General features: G+C 47.0%; 1 protein-coding gene across 2 annotated transcripts in view; it reads left to right on the plus strand.

Moving 5' to 3' along the window:
* Positions 1-7216: 7216 nt before the first annotated feature.
* The window catches only part of EPB41L3 (erythrocyte membrane protein band 4.1 like 3), a 143244-nt gene continuing 132218 nt past the window's right edge, over positions 7217-18242 (plus strand). The window contains exon 1 of one of the 2 annotated variants that reach the window (XM_069779054.1): positions 7217-7423. The gene's annotated coding sequence lies outside the window, so the exon portion shown is untranslated. Of the gene's footprint in view, positions 7424-8133; positions 8153-18242 lie in introns of those variants that run through there. The other variant, XM_069779055.1, reaches the window with a different exon arrangement.

The raw sequence follows: 18242 nt of genomic DNA on the forward strand, positions 1-18242 counted from the left end.
GGAGAACCATCTAAAGGACAGCTGACTAATATTTTACCATTTTGAAAAAGCTGTCAAATCATGAACTTTCAAAAAGCACAGAAGGAAATGTGAAACACTAGTAGCATGGCATGATCCACTGTTTACACTAAAATAACAGGTGTGGAAGATTAATACATTCAGAGAAATCCCAACAGCTTAAAAAATTCATCAGGCTGGAAGTATTTAAGCAGCTGAAAGAGATATTCATACAAATTAGATGTTGCATTACTGTTTATCCCTAAAGGAAGAAAGGTTTCATAACTTTGTGGGAGAAGCTGTATAGCTCCAAGGCTGTAATACACATCTTTTTCAGACTGTTTTGCAAGAAGAGTTCTAATTGATAGCGGGATGGGACGCTAGCCGGCTTTATGGGAGACTGATTTAAGCGCTGTAGGTTATATGATGTTGCAGTTAGATAAGGCTGCTCCTTGCAGGAAGCCAAAGTTCGCAGAGTTCTAGAGTCGCCTCAAGCCAAAATTGTCTTTACGAGTCAGGTAAAACCTGTTTGTTAAAATATAAATATTTTTTCCGCCAAAACACAGGAGGACTGTACAATTAGAAGCTGCCTTCTTGTTTGTGAGGTCTTTCTCCAGGCTTTTCAGGGCTGGAAAGAAAAAAAAGTCATTTATTCTTGGCTACCTTTCTGGGGCCACACACACACTCTGTCTGTCCAGCTGCCTGCTTGCTTTGTGCTTCTTTCCACCCAGAAGCTAACACAGAGCTTGAACCAAATCAATGCCCTGTTTCCTGGTTTTGCAACCAATTTCCAGTGAAACCCCTGTAGCCACAGGGCCGAGCTTCCAAACCAGCCTTCCTATATTGTGTTGCACCTTGGGCGGTGGCTCGTCTTGTTTCAATTACCACTAAACAAATGAGGCTTTAATTTCTCTTTCATTTTGCTTGAAAGAAAGACGGTCAGCATGCCCGTCCACTTCAGTGTGGTCTGTGATTGTCCAGACTTCACACTTGCAGGCAGCCACTAGTCCTGTCCAACAACACAATATGCCTCTTGCTTATGTAGGTCAACCAGACCAACGACAGATGTTTCTCTGGTTTTACTGCACTTTTGGCCTGGACTGATAGGGCAGAATGTCCAATCTGTGATACTGCCATCTCCTTCATCTGGACATAGGTTTCTGATTGGAAATTGTCTAATTTGTTTTAATTTGCAACACGGGAGTGTACATGTTCCATCCCAAATTTTTAACAGAAATATTCTGATTTCAAACTAAAGAATATACCTGCTTTGCATCACTAATTGGGAGATCCATGTGGATTTATTTATTTTTTCAGATTAACACAGACATCAATTTGATGGCAATGGATGAAAAAATGTTCTTTATTTTACAAGCATAATATGGTTTTAATATGCTGGTATGCTGTTAATGATGCGTAACATATTTTCTTTCATCAAAGTCAGAAAATGGAATTTCACTGGACTATTTTGCTGTTTTCTCATTGAGAATCAGGAAGAGTGCTGCTCTGTGGGGTATCTGAATTAGTCACAGAATCACAGAATGGCTGAGGTTGGAAGGGACCTACGGAGGTCATCTGGTCCAACCCCCCTGCTCAAGCAGGGCCACCTACAGCAGGTTGCCCAAGGCCATGTCCAGATGGCTTTTAAATATCTCCAGGGAGGAAGACTCCACAACCTCACTGGGCAACCTGTACCAGTGTTTGATTGCCATCACTGTAAAAAGCATGGGGGGGTTGTGTTCAGATGGAATTTCTTGTGGTTTAATTTGTGCCCATTGCCTCTTGTCCTGGCACTGGGCACCACTGAAAAGAGGCTGGCTCCCTTGTCTTTGTTCCTTCCCATCAGGTATTGATACACATTGAGAAGATCCCCCTGAGCCTGCTCTTCTCCAGGCTGAACAGTCCTAGCTCTCCCAGCCTCTCCTCATATCTCAGAAGCTCAGGTCCCTTAATGATCTTCAGGGCTGGACTCTCTCCAGTAAGTCTGTACCTCTCCTGTACTGGGGAGCCCAGAACTGGAGCCAGCACTCCAACTGTGGCCTCTCCAGTGCTGAGCAGAGAGGAAGGGTCGCCACCCTTGACCTGCTGGCAACACTCTTCCTAATGCAGCCCAGGATACTATTGGCCACCATTGCAGCACGGGCACACTGCCGGCTGACGGTCAGCTGCTTGTACAGCAGGACCTCCAGGTCTTTCTCTGAAGAGCTGATTTCCAGCTGATCAGTCCCCAGCCTGTACTGGTGCCTGGGGTTGTTCCTCTCCAGTTGCAGGACCTTGCATTTCTCTTTATTGAACTATGTAAGATTCTCATCTGTCCATTTCTCCAGCCTGTTGAGGTCCCTCTGGATGGCAGCACAACCTTCTGGTGTATGCGCCACTCGTCCCAGTTTTGTCTCATCTGCAAACTTGCTAAGGGCGCGCTCTGCCCCATCAGCCAGATCATTAACGAAGATGTTACGCAGTGTTCGCCCCAACATTGAGCCCTTGGGTTAATCTCTAGTGGCTTGCCCCCAACCGGACCTTGTGCCATTGATCACAACCCTCTGGACCTAATCAGACAGTTTTCAGTCCACCTCACTGTCCACTTATCTGACCCGTGTATCATCAGCTTATCTATGAGGGTCTTCTAGGAAACAACGTCAAATGCCTTACTGAAGTCAAGGTAAACAACATCCACTGCTCTCCTCAACCACCAAGCTAGTCACCTCATTGTAGAAGGCTGTCAGACTACTTAAGAAGTCAGATAATGTATTTCTTGCTATTCTTTTTAGGGGTCAAGCTATGGAGGCTGCAAAAACAGCATTTCATATGATGAGATCCTAATTCACAGTAATTTATTTAAAGTCTTTTCTGTACAATTTGATAGATATGCACTACAGATTGTTATTATCCTGAAATTCATTGAAATTATTCACTAAATAAGGAGACAATCAATAAATAAGTAAAGCTCAGGTGACATAGCAATGGCTCTGTCATTTGCAATTTTTTAACAAAAAAATGACATTTTCTTATCAACAGTGAAAAATTGGTGTTGTGACATGGGGAAAGAATGATGCTAAAGTAAATTCCTTTCACTGAATGAAAATATGGTGTAGGATGAATTTAACATATTAGATGGCATGATGTGGACATGTAATTACAGTCATAGCTAGCTATAAATGACCAGTTATATCATCTGGTCAAGTTCCCTGCCAATGCTAAATTGAATTTTGCATGCATTTTGTATTGTTTTAGGCAGCCTGGGCACTTTCAGTAAATGTGATAAATGTATTTTTAAATAAAAGTAATTCTGCAATGTCTCAGAAGTTGAGAGAGAGAAGTACCATATCAAACTACTCGGGTTTGATACTTCAGGTTAGTCTCATTTCAGCTTTACAAGAAAAAGCTGTCAAGCTTTAGAGGAGGCCTCAGTGCACAAAGAAATCAATGATAAAGTGCACATTGATTTCAATAAATCTGTTTCAGTCCCCAAACCGTATATTTTCTGGGGCAGGGATGCTGCCTCTTTCTGTCTTTTTGTCTTTTAAACATCATGTGCACTGATGATAGTATAAAAATAAAGCTGTGGATAGCTCTAAACTCAGATAATAATGGCCTCCAATTCAAAAGCAGTCCTCAGGGACTGGCAAATTGTAACAAACACTGCCCTGGCCCCTCTAACAAACCCCATCGATTTAAAATGACCAGGCATGGGCAAAGCTGCTTCTGTGGTGTATAGTTTCATTTACTGCAAATGGAGCATTTGAACAAGTGCTCTTGGATTTTGCTGTAAGCAGGTAAGCTGTTGGACCAGAAAACTTTTCAGGAACTGATTTGCACTGCACGGGAGCGAGGATCCGCGCCATGGTGGAAAGTCTGCAGGGTGTGCCTGAGGGGCAGAGGATGCCAGGAGCCAGCGTTGCCAGCTGGTGTGCCAGTGATGGCGGGGCCACAAAGACCATTCAAAAAGGTCTTTCCACAGAGAAAATGCCATCTGCATAGTATATGACTATGGTATTTATTACTCCTTTATATGAACCCAAAATTAATGGTAAATCTGTGCCTCTGGCCTCATGCTCAGAGCATGGAGCTGGAGAGGGGCTGGACTCCTCCTTCAGAGTTTGAAGACCAGTGACCGCCAGGCACTCCTCTCCCACCACTTGCTCTCCCAGCAGCGTGTTAATAAGCAGTGGCAGATGAAGCATTATTAATTAGGTTCATTAAAGTAAAAAACCCACCACTGCCACACAAATAATACGGAGGGCCCATAAAAGTTCGGATATATGAGGCCAGCCCACACTAGGAAGTACTGATATGTGTGGAAATAATGATGCTCTCTGGTGTAAATGGCTCTTTAGAGTGATGCTGTAAATACTTCCCCTCGTTCATCACCCCGCGCTCACAGGCTCTGCACTCTCCCGAGCCAGCCCCCTGGGGCTTCCACATTCACATCACGGTCAGAGACGAATGTCCTCTCTGTCGCAAGGTTTCAACTTTATATCACCTATTACCACAAGTTGTCATGCCGGGTTACCGTAAATCAGATTAACATTCTTCTAATGCAGCCTCTGCGAGGGATCCTTAGCAGGGGAATTTCAGAGAGGGGTGCTTAGGACGGTGATTTTAGTAATGAGAGACTCCTATACAACGTGCTAAAAGCATTAACGACAATATAAGCAAAAAAATGCCTCAGAGCTGTTACAGCCTATTAAGCAAATACGTAACGAATGTATGTAAGCCACCTCCTGAAACACGGCTTTGGAAATACGAGCAGAAAGTACCAGAGGAGCGTCAGTGTGATTTATTTCTGTTTTACCTGCCCCAGAACACTCTCATTTCCTGATGAACACAATGACTTGGCACAACTTGAAGCCCAGCAAGTCAGATTTCTCTCAGCAGACATCCTGATCACTCCAATGGATATTTTAGGAACTCGCCATTAGTTCCTTTAATTAATGCGTCCCCGACAGGGACTGGCGCAGCCTTTTCCCACATCGGCGGAACAAAATATGATTCAGCCATTTTGTCCAATAAAACGAGGCTGGGCGATTGCTTCCGAATTGCCTGAAGCCAGTTCCCTAAAGCCCCAGGTACCTGCTGCCATCCATTGCAGAGCACCAGCTTCCCCTAGGAGCCTTCCCTCCCCTAGCACTCATTTTATAGCACTTCTTCTATACACTTGGATTCTTCCCAGAGCCCCCCTCGACCTTAGCAAAGGTAAGAAACCCCTTATACCATGGGGTGCACCATCAGTCCTTTCCGCGATAGCCAGTGGAAATCTGCGTGGCACAACTGAGGCCACTTTCCTGCTCACAGCTTCACTCCTCACCTTGCAGCGCGGCTCCAGCTGGGAAGCCTGGCCTCACCGTCCCCAGCCGATGCCATGTCCCCGCTGTGACGCTGCTGGCTCTCGGCTGGTGGACCTCTGCCGATGCATCGGCCAGGGCTGAGTTCCAGCTCCCTCACCCCATCCTGTGCATCCTGCCATAGACCTGGGACTTTAGTTTCTGTGAACGCTTTGCCAAATAGCAGAAAAACCAAGTCAGGCTATTTAACTAAATTTTTGCCTCTGGCTCCTTTGAGCCCATCACGTCTTGCATATCAATTTGAAAAGCAGTAGAAGTCAATAACTGTACATAGCTCCCCAGTTAAAAAAAAATAAAAAATGCAGGCAGCCAGGAAATCTGCTTGCCACACAACTCCCTTTGATAGCAGTATGTTCTTGCTGAGCCGACCTAAGCATAACTTATCGCAGAAAATTATCTTGCATGCTGAGCAAAAATTTCCTCGTTGGAACTGCAACCTTTGCCACTGGTGGCTGGCACCCCGTGCCCCCCTCACAAGGAGATCTCCCCCCACGGGTATCCTTTGAACTCTTAAGACTACACGTGGTAGATTTCAGCAACAATTTGCACCACGGGCAAACTTCAGGCAGAGGTGCCAGCGGGCGCTGCTGGCCGAGCACCAAGGGACGCCGCAGCTCTTCCTACTGCAGCCTTGCGCCGTGGCATTTGGGAGGGATCCCGCCTGCCCCTGCCGCTCGGCTCGGGGAAGGGAGACAGCCTTCACTGCCGCCGGACGGCAGGATTTGCTGGGCATTAAGCGCCGGCCCTGGGTAGCCGACAGGCTTTCTAAATGCGGCGATTCTGGCTGCCTCCCACAGGGGATAAGTCAGCCTTGTCGTGACCTACAGACCTCGGCAGGGTCAGGTATAATCTTGGCGTTAATGACTTAGGCATGACACCCAAAGTGGCTGGCCTAGGAACACTCTTCCCGCCGCCTGGCAGGATACCTCACAACCGCTTTGCCCGAGACAAGTCAGCCCTGAGCGGTTCTGGTTCTTCCTCCGTATGCTTCTCTCCAGGAAGTTTCTCACTTCCGCGGGAGTTTCCCCATCACCTCCGAATGTGGCTGAGGATTTCCCATCCTGGGATAGTTGTGTTCCCAGACCTGTGACCTCACTTCTCCAGAGGTTCAGGGTGGTTGCTCCCAAACCCGAAGGGGGATTCCCACTACCTGGAAACTGTCTTTTCACACTCCCACCAGTGCAGCTGTACTCTCCTTTCTGTCCCACACCTGCTATACGCCGTCCTTCTGTGTCTCTAGAGCGCACTGCTGCAAGGGCTGCTCGTAATTTAAAGAAGAAAAGCAGGCAATTGCTCTGGGCTGTTGAGGGAAGGAGAGCGAAAGGATGGGGTGCTTGGGTTTTCTGGCGGGCAGCGTGGCTCAGGAAGCCCTGAGGCCGCTCACCTGGCCCCGTCCTTCAGCTGTTGCAAAGAAGTTTGTGGCTTCCCCGGGTCTGTCGCGGAGGGAGCGCTCACCCTGTGACACCCTGCCCGGCCACCGCCGCCTCGTCCGGAACTTAACGACCGTGTTCAACTCGTCCGGACCCGGCGGCAGCGCCTGCCTCGCAGCCGCTCAGCGCCGGCCGCGGCAACGGGCTCCTCACGTGCCCAATGGTACGAAATGATGGCACAAAGTAACGTCACGGAACCGCTTTTATTATTCCCCCCCTTCCCCCCCCAGAAAGGGCAAAAAAAAAGGGGTGGGGGGCAGGAGGAGCTGATGCCCCGCACCGCTCCTCACCTGCTCCCGCCCCCCAGCTCCGCGGGCGGAGGGGGCTCGGTCCCCGCTGCCCACCCCGAGCCCCGGCCGCCCCCGCGGGCGCTCCGGGCGGGCGGAGGCGGGGCGGCGGCGGCGCCGCCGCCAATCGGAAGCCGGGGGGGGCGGGCCGAGCCGCGCGGTGCCGAGCCGAGCCGAGCCGAGCCGAGCCCTACCGGCTGCCGGAGTCTGCCGGGCGCTGCAGGTGGGAGCCCGGCTCCGCGGCAGGCGCGTAACTTCGGCGGGCCGCGACTGTCCGCGCCAGCCTTCTCGGCGGAGAGCGGGAGGAGGCGCCTCCCGCAGCGGCGGCGGCGGAGAACACCTCCCGGGGCAGGCTCAGGCTCAGGTGAGGAGCCGCCGGCCCCCGCTCCCCTCGCTTCCTCGCGCCGCCCTTCCCACCGCCCGGCCCGGCCCGGCCCGGCGCAGCGCAGCACGCCCCGCTGGGTTCGCGATGCGCAGCGGGACCGCCGAGCTGTCCTTGGCTTGAGGTCAACGGGGAGGGCCGAGGGGCGTGCGCTGCCCCGGCCGCCCCCGCGGGGCGCCGTGCCGCTGCGCACCGCTCCGCGCCGCTGCGCGGGGGGGGCCGCCGGTCTGCGGCGCCGGGTCGCCTCTTCGCCGTTTTCCTTTCCGCCCCCTCCGCCTTTTTGCTTCTGGCTGTTTGGGGTGTCCCGTCGTCCGTCCCGTCGTCCGTCCCGTCGTCGTGCACCCCCCCTCCCCCCCGCCGTGGGTCGTTTCGGGGTGCCCTCGGGCAGGGCTCGCCCCCTCCCCGGCGGCGGAGCGGACTCGCGGCCCGCGGGGCGGCGCGGGATGTGCGGGGCCGGGAGGTGCGGGGCGGGAGTGCCGCAGGCGGGAGCCTGTCCCTCAGCCGCCCTTCCCGCCTCTCTCCCCTCCGCGGAGCGCGGCATCTCCCGCGGAGGATCCGCCCGGGGGGCTGGGGCGCAGCGGCGGCCGCAAAGTTAGGGGCTTTGCGCGGTGCGCGGCGGGGGCGGCTGCGGAAGGCGGGGACGGACGGACGGGGCGAGCTGCGCCGCGCTGCGCCGCGCAGGCTGGAGCGCGGCCGGGGGAACATCTGCTGGTAAGCTCAGCCGGTGCTGAAGCCCGTTTTTGGGGTGGTTTAGTGTAGGCTTGGGGCCAGTCCTGATGAAGCCGCAAGGTTTTGCGGGCGGCCGGCGGGGTCGGTGCGTCTTTGGCGTTAACAGTGTTTAATAGCTGGTATTTATGAGGTGCCCTCATAAGAAAGGTACCCCCTTTTCTGTACCTTTTCGGATGTTTAAAAAATCCCAGAACTACTCAGCCGGCGGCATTTACATTTCTGTTGTAACAGCAGCTCATTAGAAATGTGATACTAGCAGGAAAATTAAAAGTAGTAGTAATAGAGCCCCGGGAGTGGTCGCAGATGGGGCTTTGGGATCCGTGGTCCCACACTCCCTGCCAGCGGGAAGGGGTGTGGAGGGGCGCGGGGGCTGCTTGGGAGCGTGTGGGAGTATGGGAATGCTGGGGCTGGGAGTGCAGGGTGCAATGCAGAACTGGAAGCATTTTGTGCACAGTTCAGTGCTGGGTGGCCATTTTTCTAATTTTTCATGGCAGGCTGTTGGACCCCCAAAATGCTCATTTGGGACTTGAAAAAACACCACCCCCCCACCCCCCAACACCCCTTTCCTAGAGGTGTTTCAATGCCAAGTGCTTGCACTTTTGAATCCCAAATTGGTGATCCTTCATCAAGCTTTAAACCTCGTTAAGATGTAGCTAACCATTTGTGAGGAGGATTTTTTTTTCCTCTGTCTGTCTGGAATTCATATGCTTGTTCCCCTGTTCTTTCCAGGGAAGGATTTAGTCCCTGGTATGATGGCTGAAATGGTGGCACGCAATTCAGTGTGCTGCCAGATGCTTACCTTCTTTCAGAGTTTGGGATAGGCTCAGGCAGTATTAAAAGCTTGCTAAGAGGATACTGTTATATGGTTTCCTCCATTTTCGGGCTATATTAGAAGCAGTCTGAAAACACTGGATCATTATCCCTCACACTGTAACTACAAGACTTTCAAAGAAACATTCTTAGAATGTGCTTTGTGTTGTTTTGGTTTGGTTTGGTTTTTTTTTTTTTTTTCCTTTTTAACCTTGGAAATTGTTAGCCCTGGTACCTAATAGGGAGCTACTTTGGTTTCCTTTTCTCTCATAACTTAGAGGCATCACTATTGATTCTGAATTGAGCAGTTTTTAACATCAAATTCTCATTATTACAAAGGCTTGTGTATTTCAACAAAACTTCCTGAAGAGATACCCGCTAATGTTCCTAGAACTACCCCCAACCTTTGCCAAGTGGCATAAACATGTGCAGTTAATGTAAATTTGTCAAGAAAATGGCCTTTTCTGTGGCTTTTTTTAATTGCGAGATAGCAGGAAAACAGATTATCGGTATCTCAGTACTACTCCTGTCCTGCCTGCAGCAGCATTTATCTCAGCATATGAAGTTTCTTTCAGAGGTAAATGCTATAGAAGTCCCTTGCTCAAATATTGGTTGCACATTACTGCCCAGAATGAGCTTAGGAAGGCACTTTACTATCTCGCGCAACCTTATCTGCCGTTCCGCAACTTCATAACAAACCCATTGGAACATGAAATGACCTTGGAAAGGCATCTTTCAATCTGACACAAGGCATTCTCTTACGGGAAACAGCACTGCTCCATGCAGAGCTGATGTTTTCAAATTGATGCTTCTAAACTGTTTGAGGTTTGTTTTGTTTTTTTTTTAAAAAGAGGGAAGGGAGATGGGTGGAATATTGAATTTGAAGGGAAAATATTTTTTTAAAAACAAAACCACTCAGCTGAAGTTGAAGCACCACTCAAATGAAGAAGAGGTGTATTAAGAATGTATATATGATAGTGATGCTTAAGTCATGGGTGAAAACAAGTCTTCAATTTTAATCAAAGGAAAACAGCATTTCCTCTGCCAGTTCTGATTTGCTCATTCATGAGATCTTCAAAAGCCCAAATTATTAGTGGGACTAATTGAAAGCCACTTGGGTGTGGTAAAGGGAGAAAAGAAGTGATGAAGTCTGAAGGAAGCTTTACATTTAATTGTATTGTTCTTGACATCATAATGTGATGCATCTACGTCGAAAATATTCCACAACCCTTTCAGTCCCCAAAATGCTACTCTTCTGGAAAGGCTGCAAGAGCACTTGAAAATTAGCACCAGTGGATTCTTGCAGCTGTTGAGGGAATTAATGGAGGTGGTGCCTGGCCAGTAAGCTTAATGGGATTTTGACCCAGGTGCTGGACTTGACACTTCAGGCCTTGCAAAAGGGTGGTGGACACACTTTCATGCCCGTGGTGGTTTTACCTTTCAGGAAGATGGTGCCTCCTGTAGAGGCTCACAGCCTCCCACAGTGCTCCAGCCTCAGGAGCTTGTGGTATGAGTGCCACCTGCTGGGTGATGAGCACACTTTATATAAATTATATATAATTTTTATATATATGTATGTATTTGTGTGTGTATACATACATATACTATGTTTATGTATATGTTTGTTTACATATGGGTCTATGGCTTTTTCATAGAGATGTTCTTGGGTGAAGCTACGAAACCTTGCTATGACCTGAAGTTTCTCACTTTCTGAGGACTTGCCACAGCTTGTGTTTTGTGAAACTCAAATAGCACTTGGGTTTTATATTGCAAGGACAGAGGCGAGATTTTGATACTGCTGATGTTTAATGCTGCCTTCACTTTACTGAAAGCAACTGGGAATTTTCAGTTGTATAGCTCATTGCTCGTGATGTGGTAAGCTTTCACAGTTGTCCTGATGGTCAAATAGCAAGCTGGGGAGGTACAGCTGTAGACCTGAAATGGAGACCTGACAAACCAAACTCAACTTTGTGTTATGTATCACTTAAATGTTAAATCTCCATAGCACTGCTGATTTCATTGTTTCTTAGTTCAACTACCTTATTTCCATGAAGTTTTATGAGCATCCCATTTTGGTACAAAATAGCACTTCTTCATTTATATTGGCTGAAGATGCAGAGAATTTGCAGGATATTGCTGGATGGTCTTTTCCATTTTAAAGAACACTTTTTCATATTCACATTTTAATAATGTCGGTATAGAAGAGTAAAGTTTGATTCTGTCATAGAACTTCTACTGGCAGGTGACATTGTAAATCCAAATCTGACATCATCCCCAGCAATGGCTTTCCAATTTCCATTAGTTTCCATCTCTCCTAGCGTGCTGGAGCATTGGCTGGGATGCTGTTTAAATACCAGTTTGATTCAGCTAGATCCAGAGTGAAATCAGTTGCAGCATCAAGGCTTGTAGTTGTTCTGTATTGTACTGACAGTATTAGGGAAAGATGCATAGCCCTGGTTTTTAGGTTTTTATTGGACAGCTAACTCATTAAGCCTTTATTGTTTATTTATTTCGTGGTGCACTTGTGCCAGATGAGTCTTTTACCCTGCCTGTGGATTAGGAACGCATCCAAGCTGAACCATAAAAGTTTTGAGGAAACTTTCAAAAGCTTTCAGCTGGAAAACCTATATTGATGTACTTTTGTGATAAATGGATAAAATGCTTCACATGGTTTTGAAAGTGTATTCCACCACTTGAGATCTGTACGCTGGAGAGTGCGTAACAGTCGGGAATGAGTTGATGGGGAAAAATCAAGTAGTGTGATTGCAGAGTTCATCTTAAAGTGCGATTCTAGCAAAAAAAAAAAAAAAAGCACCTGGCATATCAAAAGGGATTACAAGATAGGCTTTTGAGGAGGGAGACCCACAGTAATAATGCATAACTAAAGTCCACTGTCCCCTAAAACATTCATAGTTAATTTGATGCTTGAAAAATTGTGATTTCAGTGTCTGGTGAAGAAGCAATTGACCCTAAAATTGCTGCCTGAAGCTGAACCGACATTTTCAGTTTCATAACCAGTGTCATGCAAAAATATCATGTGAAGAGGAGCAAGGGGAATGCAAAACGTCTCTGTGGTCTTGCTCTAATGTATCTCTCCTCACCCTGACCCAAGCAACTGGCATGTAGTGTAGGCAGTGGATGCTGCTGCAGAGCACAAGGTAATTTACATCCCATCCATTCATCCATCCCATCATGGCATATCGTGACTTCCCCCTCTCCCCCGCGCCCCCCCCCCCCCCCCCCCCAACCTTCTGAGCTGTTAATGGAAAGCTGCCCCTTTATAATGTGTCGAACTTCAACAACCACCTCTTGTTCTCACTCAGAAATGCATACGCAGTATTGTCAAGGGGGGTGCTGCACTACTATCCCTCTCTCCTGTCCCCTCCCCATCCTAAATAAACTAGTTAGGCAGCTCTCCTGCTCGAATTCTGCCAGTTTTGATTCATCCATACATCCTTCCTCCTCTTTTTGCACAGCACATTTCCTGGTGTTCCCACCTACTCAACATCTGCTTTCCTGTGACCTCTTGACCTCTCATCTCTTGATAAGTTCATTAATGTTCACCTTGTTCCATGCCACCATCAAAATCTCACTTTCCTTAATTTGAAGTCCTGCATTTAGTCAGGTCACTCAATGGCCATTACAGTCCTTGGGAGTACCTTGGAGTCATGTCTGCTCCAGGAAAAATGTCCTTCCAGTAATCTCATCTTCCCTTGTAGAGGGAAAAGGCAGGTAGTATCATCTTGAGGGCAATCTGTCGCTGCAGTCACGCTGACAGTAATGGTGCATGGTCACATCTCTGGGGAAGGACTGTGGTTCGCAAGACTGACAAGAGAAATCAGAAATTAAGGCAAATCCTTTGCAATCTCTTTTCCCTTTCCTCTCCAATATTCTTCACGTGAAGGCGTTGGAAGAACTCCTTCTGTCAAAGCACTCCTACAAAAACAGCAACAGAAAAAGTTGCTTGCTAGCAAAGTGATAAATACATGAGCGCTCATCATCCTTCTGCAGACTTTCGTGCTGTCTTATTAATGGGCCGTGGAGGCAGAGGAGGAGGTAACTCATCAGCCGTTACCCATAGGGGGGCTGCAAATTAGTCGTCTGTGCCAGTTATGTTTTCCTTTTTGACACCGACAGATAAATTTGCCTTCATATGGCACGGTTTCTACAAGGATCAAAAAGAAACCCTACCAGGGTCTGTGCAGGTGGTTCACTGCCTTCCTACCCTGCCTTGGGATTTCTGGAGGCCAAAATGCTGCCCTGGCCCCAGGCCCCTTCTCAGGGACCAGGCAGAAGATCATTGCGTTGTGAGGATATCTGTATTCCTGAGAACAGCTGGTTTGAAGAATTTGGGTGGTCAAAACGTATGAAACGGGAAGGTATCCCAATCTGTTGTGAGAGACTTTGCAATGACCTTTGGCTTCTTGGCATCTCGTCAGCCTTGGTGCTGTTTGCACCATGGTCAATCTGATGGATCATACAGCTGCCGGGAGAAGATGGCCACTGCCTCCTCTCCACTTCAGGCTTCAGCACTCTCCTCCTTTGGTGTCTCTGCACTCGGGGCCTTGCGCTCCTCCTGAGCTTGCAAACGCAATTGGCTTCTCTAGTCGAAATAAAAGCATGCCTTTCACTGCCATAACATACACACCGTGCAGTTTGTTTAGGTTAACCCATAGCAATTGGCATTTTGTACAGATGCCTTTGAAGCATTCCTTCTCCAAAGGAATAATAGTAAAAGGCCCCAACCAAACAAAAAAGTAAAAAACCAAATGGTAAATCGGTCAGATGTTTTGGAGCCATTGCCAGAAGAAAATAACATTGAGCCTGGGAAAGATGTAAAATTCATTCTTTGGCTTTTCATTAGTAGGGGACAAGTGACACTTACTGGGTTTGGTCACCTGGATGCTGTTTGAGGTCCAAATCAAAAAAAACCTTTTATTTCAGCTTGGGTGTTCTTGACAGTTTGCAGATGTGTGGCTGTTCATAGATACTTATCTGTGGGGTAGGCTGCAAGCCCCCTTAATTGCAAAGAATAAATTATCAGTCCCCCATCCTTGACTGAGGATTCTGAAAATGAGCAGTTGCTGTGGCCTGTGGCAGTTTTGACTTCCTTCCTTGCCAAATGTTACATCTCCTCCTCAAGGATTTAGAAATGTCAGCAGTATGAGAAAATAATATACCTTTTCTGTATGTGTTGTTGCCCACCTGTTACTGCCTGATGGGGGGAGGTACAGTGAAAGATTTGATTTTTTTAAGATACATTTTTTCCCCCTCACAAAATCTTCCTTATGAGGCCAGCCTTGACAGATCGTTATTAGACTGTAATTATTATTCTTTTATCAATACAATGTTGCTATTTTGTTTATTTTCTTTCTTTTTAAAGTAAGTTGAGGGTGTGGGTGTATGTTGAGTTACCTGAAACTATTCTGTAATGCAGACTTTACAGAAAAAAGTGGTGTTGTGTTGTTCATTGAATCTCAAGATTTTTTTTTTCTTCTTTTTCCCTTCATTTTCCTGCTGATTGCCGTGACCATGCTGCAACCATGGACTTCACAAACTGGACAAACTGCTGCCTCCTGGAATACGGATGATTTTGGTGAGTCTGCAATATTAGTTTCACTTACTTATGCTTGCTTGGGAGAAAGAGGAGGAGTGTTATTTGTTGGAAGTTGAGCTTGATGAAAGCTAAGTCTGCTTTTGGGATGTTGGTTTTGTAGAAGCAACAGGCAAAGCTTACTGAATTTCAACTCTTTTTTTTTTTTTTTTTTTGATGGAGTGGGGTTTTTTTCCTTATTCTGTATTATTGTTGGTGAAGGTGAATTAACCTGCAGTGGATTAATTTGAAATAGTGTCATTTTATGAGATTGAGTGTTACTGCTTTTGTAATAATTTTTAAATTACTTTTCTGTAAGACACACTGTGAAGCAACAGCTTAGAACATTTTAATTTCTCTTTTCTGGCTTATTCAGTTGTTTCTGCAAATAGTTCAGACAGAAGATGATTAATTCATTGGATAGCTTTTCAGAAAAGCACTGTGCAGTTCTCCTTACTGTTCCTAATACCAGTGTTGCCTGTGGTGTTGATGATGCGTTGATGGTGTGTTTGCATTAAACATTGTACCAGAATTTTCTGTGAAAAGGATTTCCACCCCAAGTAGTCTCTGGTGAGATTTTTTTTTTTTTTTTTTTAATTTAAAAAAGAGAGGCACAAAGCTCTCTCAGGGTCATACTCTTTACTCGCATGCAGATGGCTGACCTGTAGAATGCCAGTCTGGGGGTACCCACTGTTGCTCCCTGAGGATGAGGCTCTGGCACTTTGGACTTTCAATTCAAGGTGACTGGACAGCTGTAGGGAAAACATATCAGTCTGGAGATCTGGTCCAGAAGCATGGCTGGAGGTGGCTGTATTCTCACAGTGTTGTCCGTAGGAATAAAGCTGCCTCTGAGCACTAACTGGAGGTGGTTGGCAGTTTAGCAGCCTTGGGATTTATCTCTGAGCTATTTAGACCTATCAGGAGTGACTCGTTACTACTAATAGGCTCAATTAAGGAAAACAACTTGCTTCACCTCTCACCTGTGTAGTGACAACCTCACTTAAGTACAGCCTTAAGTTTTGAGGGAGAAGGCAAATATGATTTGGGCACGGCATTGGCTACCTGTCCCGTCCCAGGGAGATGCGAGTGTCCCCGGTGTGGTGTAAGAGTAGTGTCGTGTAAGAGTGTCCCGGGTAAGGTGTAGGAGTGAGCGTGAGGCTGTGTGCTGGCTGCTCTCTGACAGATTGCAGCCGGGTTTATCTGGTGCACACCCCTTCGCGGGGGTTGGCATCACCTCTCTCCCTCTCCTTCTTCTTTTTCGGTCTCTTGAATGTGCACAGTCTGCAGCAGCTGCATCTTGCACTGATGCAAAGAGCCTGAGACTGAAAGATAGGTCTTAAACGTAAGAGTTTCTTCTCAGGCACGGCTTTGGAGAAATCTGAGCTAAAACCTGATATTTTGCTTTTGAGCATTTCCGAAGTATTGCTGCTTAATCCTTTTTATTGATCCACAGCTTATGCCAGAAAGCCCTTGTCTCAAGGCAGTATTCAGAGTCCTGGAGGATAATGGCACTAATCACATTTCATATGACCTTTCAGGCGGGATGAACATATGTTGCACTGCTGCATTTTTCTCCTCTCTTAGTTCCAGTTATATATCGTTTATTCCTCAACAGCATGGCTTAGGAGTGCCGTTAAGAAGCCTTGTGCGTTACTGGTACATGGTAGTTTGGTAACTGAGTGGCAGTATGGTCTGTAAGTGGGCTGCTGCTTCAGATTGCTGTGCTTTGATGTGCTAAGAAGCCTTGATCAGCCTGAGAGAGTAATAGGTCCTGTGCCCAGGAACAGAAGTAATGCATATTTACTGTGATGGACGCACTACCCAAAACTCTTTGAGTCTGAAAACTGGCAGAGTGCATTTTTCATGGCTTTGCTTCAGCATGTGTCTTGCTTTTTAAGCTTATTTTGTAATGTACACAAATAATTGGCTCTTGTGTTGCACCTATATAAAGAGATGCTGCTTCGATATCTGGAAATGCAGTAATATGAGCGCTGAAGAGCTGCCATCACCACGGCACATCAGGGGAAGTTTCATGTGATCACATGGATGAGCATTTCCACCCAAGTTTTATTCTTAGGTTTATTTTTCACTTTTGCTCTGATTTGGTTATATTTGAATTTTTGGCAAATGCAGTTAGCAAAGTTAAAATCTGAAACGGTAATCTAAACCAAAGAGCAAAGCATACTTTGCATAAACAGATAAATATCAGAGCTAAAGTATAAGGAAAGATTTCCTTTCCTGTCACGAAAAGAGTAGAACTGATGTCGCCCTAGGCTCTTCCCAGCAGTGCATGGTGGAAGGCCAAGAGACAGTGGGCACCAGTTGAAATGAGAGGTTCACACTGGTTACAGGGAGAAGCTTTTTCACCCCGAGGCCAGCTGGCCAGGCAGGGGCACAGGTTGCCCAGGGAGGCTGTGCAGTCTCCATCCTTGGGGGTTTTCAAGACCTGACTGGACAAAGCCCTGAGCAACCCGGTTGGATCTCACGGCTGACCCTGCTTGGAGTGGGAGCCTGAACCAGAGACCTCCAGAGGTCCCTTCTAGCCTGAATTAGCCTGTCATCCATTAAAAAACACTTGAATGGGGTCTTTATGCTTGGAAGAAGGGTAAAGCAGCAGGGTCATGGAGGGTGTTGTGATAACGGCAAGGCTGGCGGTGGCTGTTGTAACAGGAGGAGGAGGAGGAATGCAGCATCTGGCCAGGCTCATTCTGGAGTGCCGTCTGGGGCCGCCTCTGAATGTTTGTTGCTTTTGGTTTTTAATTGCGCAAAGCAATTAAAACCTGCCACTTGCTGCTTCTGAAGAAACTGTATGCTATTTGTTTTACACCAACAGTAGCTGTATCGCTCGCTTCCAAAACTTTGGAAATAATCAGTTGACTTTTGTTTATATCATTTGACAAACCTCACTTACTTTGTGGGAGCAGGCTTCAGGAGAACTAGATTCTTCATGTTTAAGGCTTCCAGTCTTTGGGGGATTTTTTGTTTAGTTGTTGTTTTTTTTAAAAGATTGGGCTCTGTCTATTCCCAGGCCTTCAAAACTTATGTGGGAGTGCAAATAGGAGGCAGATTAAAACCTATGGTTGATTGGACTGAACAGGAGTCAGCTCCCCAGTGCAAGGTAGGTGCTTACGGGTGGTGACGTGAAGCCAAACATTGCTCCTGTAAAGGTGGGGGAAGACAGAAGTGGTCAAGATACCGAGGCAACCTTGCCAGGATGAAATAGGCGAGCCTATGAAGAGGAGTGTGGATGGGTCAGCGATGACCACAGTGGCTTTGGAGGAGCAAAGGACTGCTAATGGTTTAAACAACCCCCCAAATAATCCTTTGCATTTTCAGGAAGATGGCCTGCAACATAGGAGTTAGTCCAGCAAACACTTGAAAACAAACATAAAATGTACAAAAGGCGCTAATAGTAGGGTATGGCTTATGAACGCATGAGTGAATGAATGTGTTTAACCTGATCTCAGTTTTTCTATTGTATTTCTGGTTTTGTTGGCTTTTTGTTCCTCCCAGAAGGGAGTTAATTTACAGATTGACTTTCCTTCTTTGTGTTTGGAGGCAATACAGGTGAATATGGAAAGCAACAGTTAGTAACGCCAAGTGGGATTTCAAAGGCTTTCGCTTATTTTTTTTCACTTTTTTTTGTACCACTATCCCATCTGCTTCCAC

Source organism: Haliaeetus albicilla, chromosome 3 (genome assembly GCF_947461875.1).
Source record: "Haliaeetus albicilla chromosome 3, bHalAlb1.1, whole genome shotgun sequence".
Lineage (NCBI taxonomy): Eukaryota > Metazoa > Chordata > Aves > Accipitriformes > Accipitridae > Haliaeetus > Haliaeetus albicilla.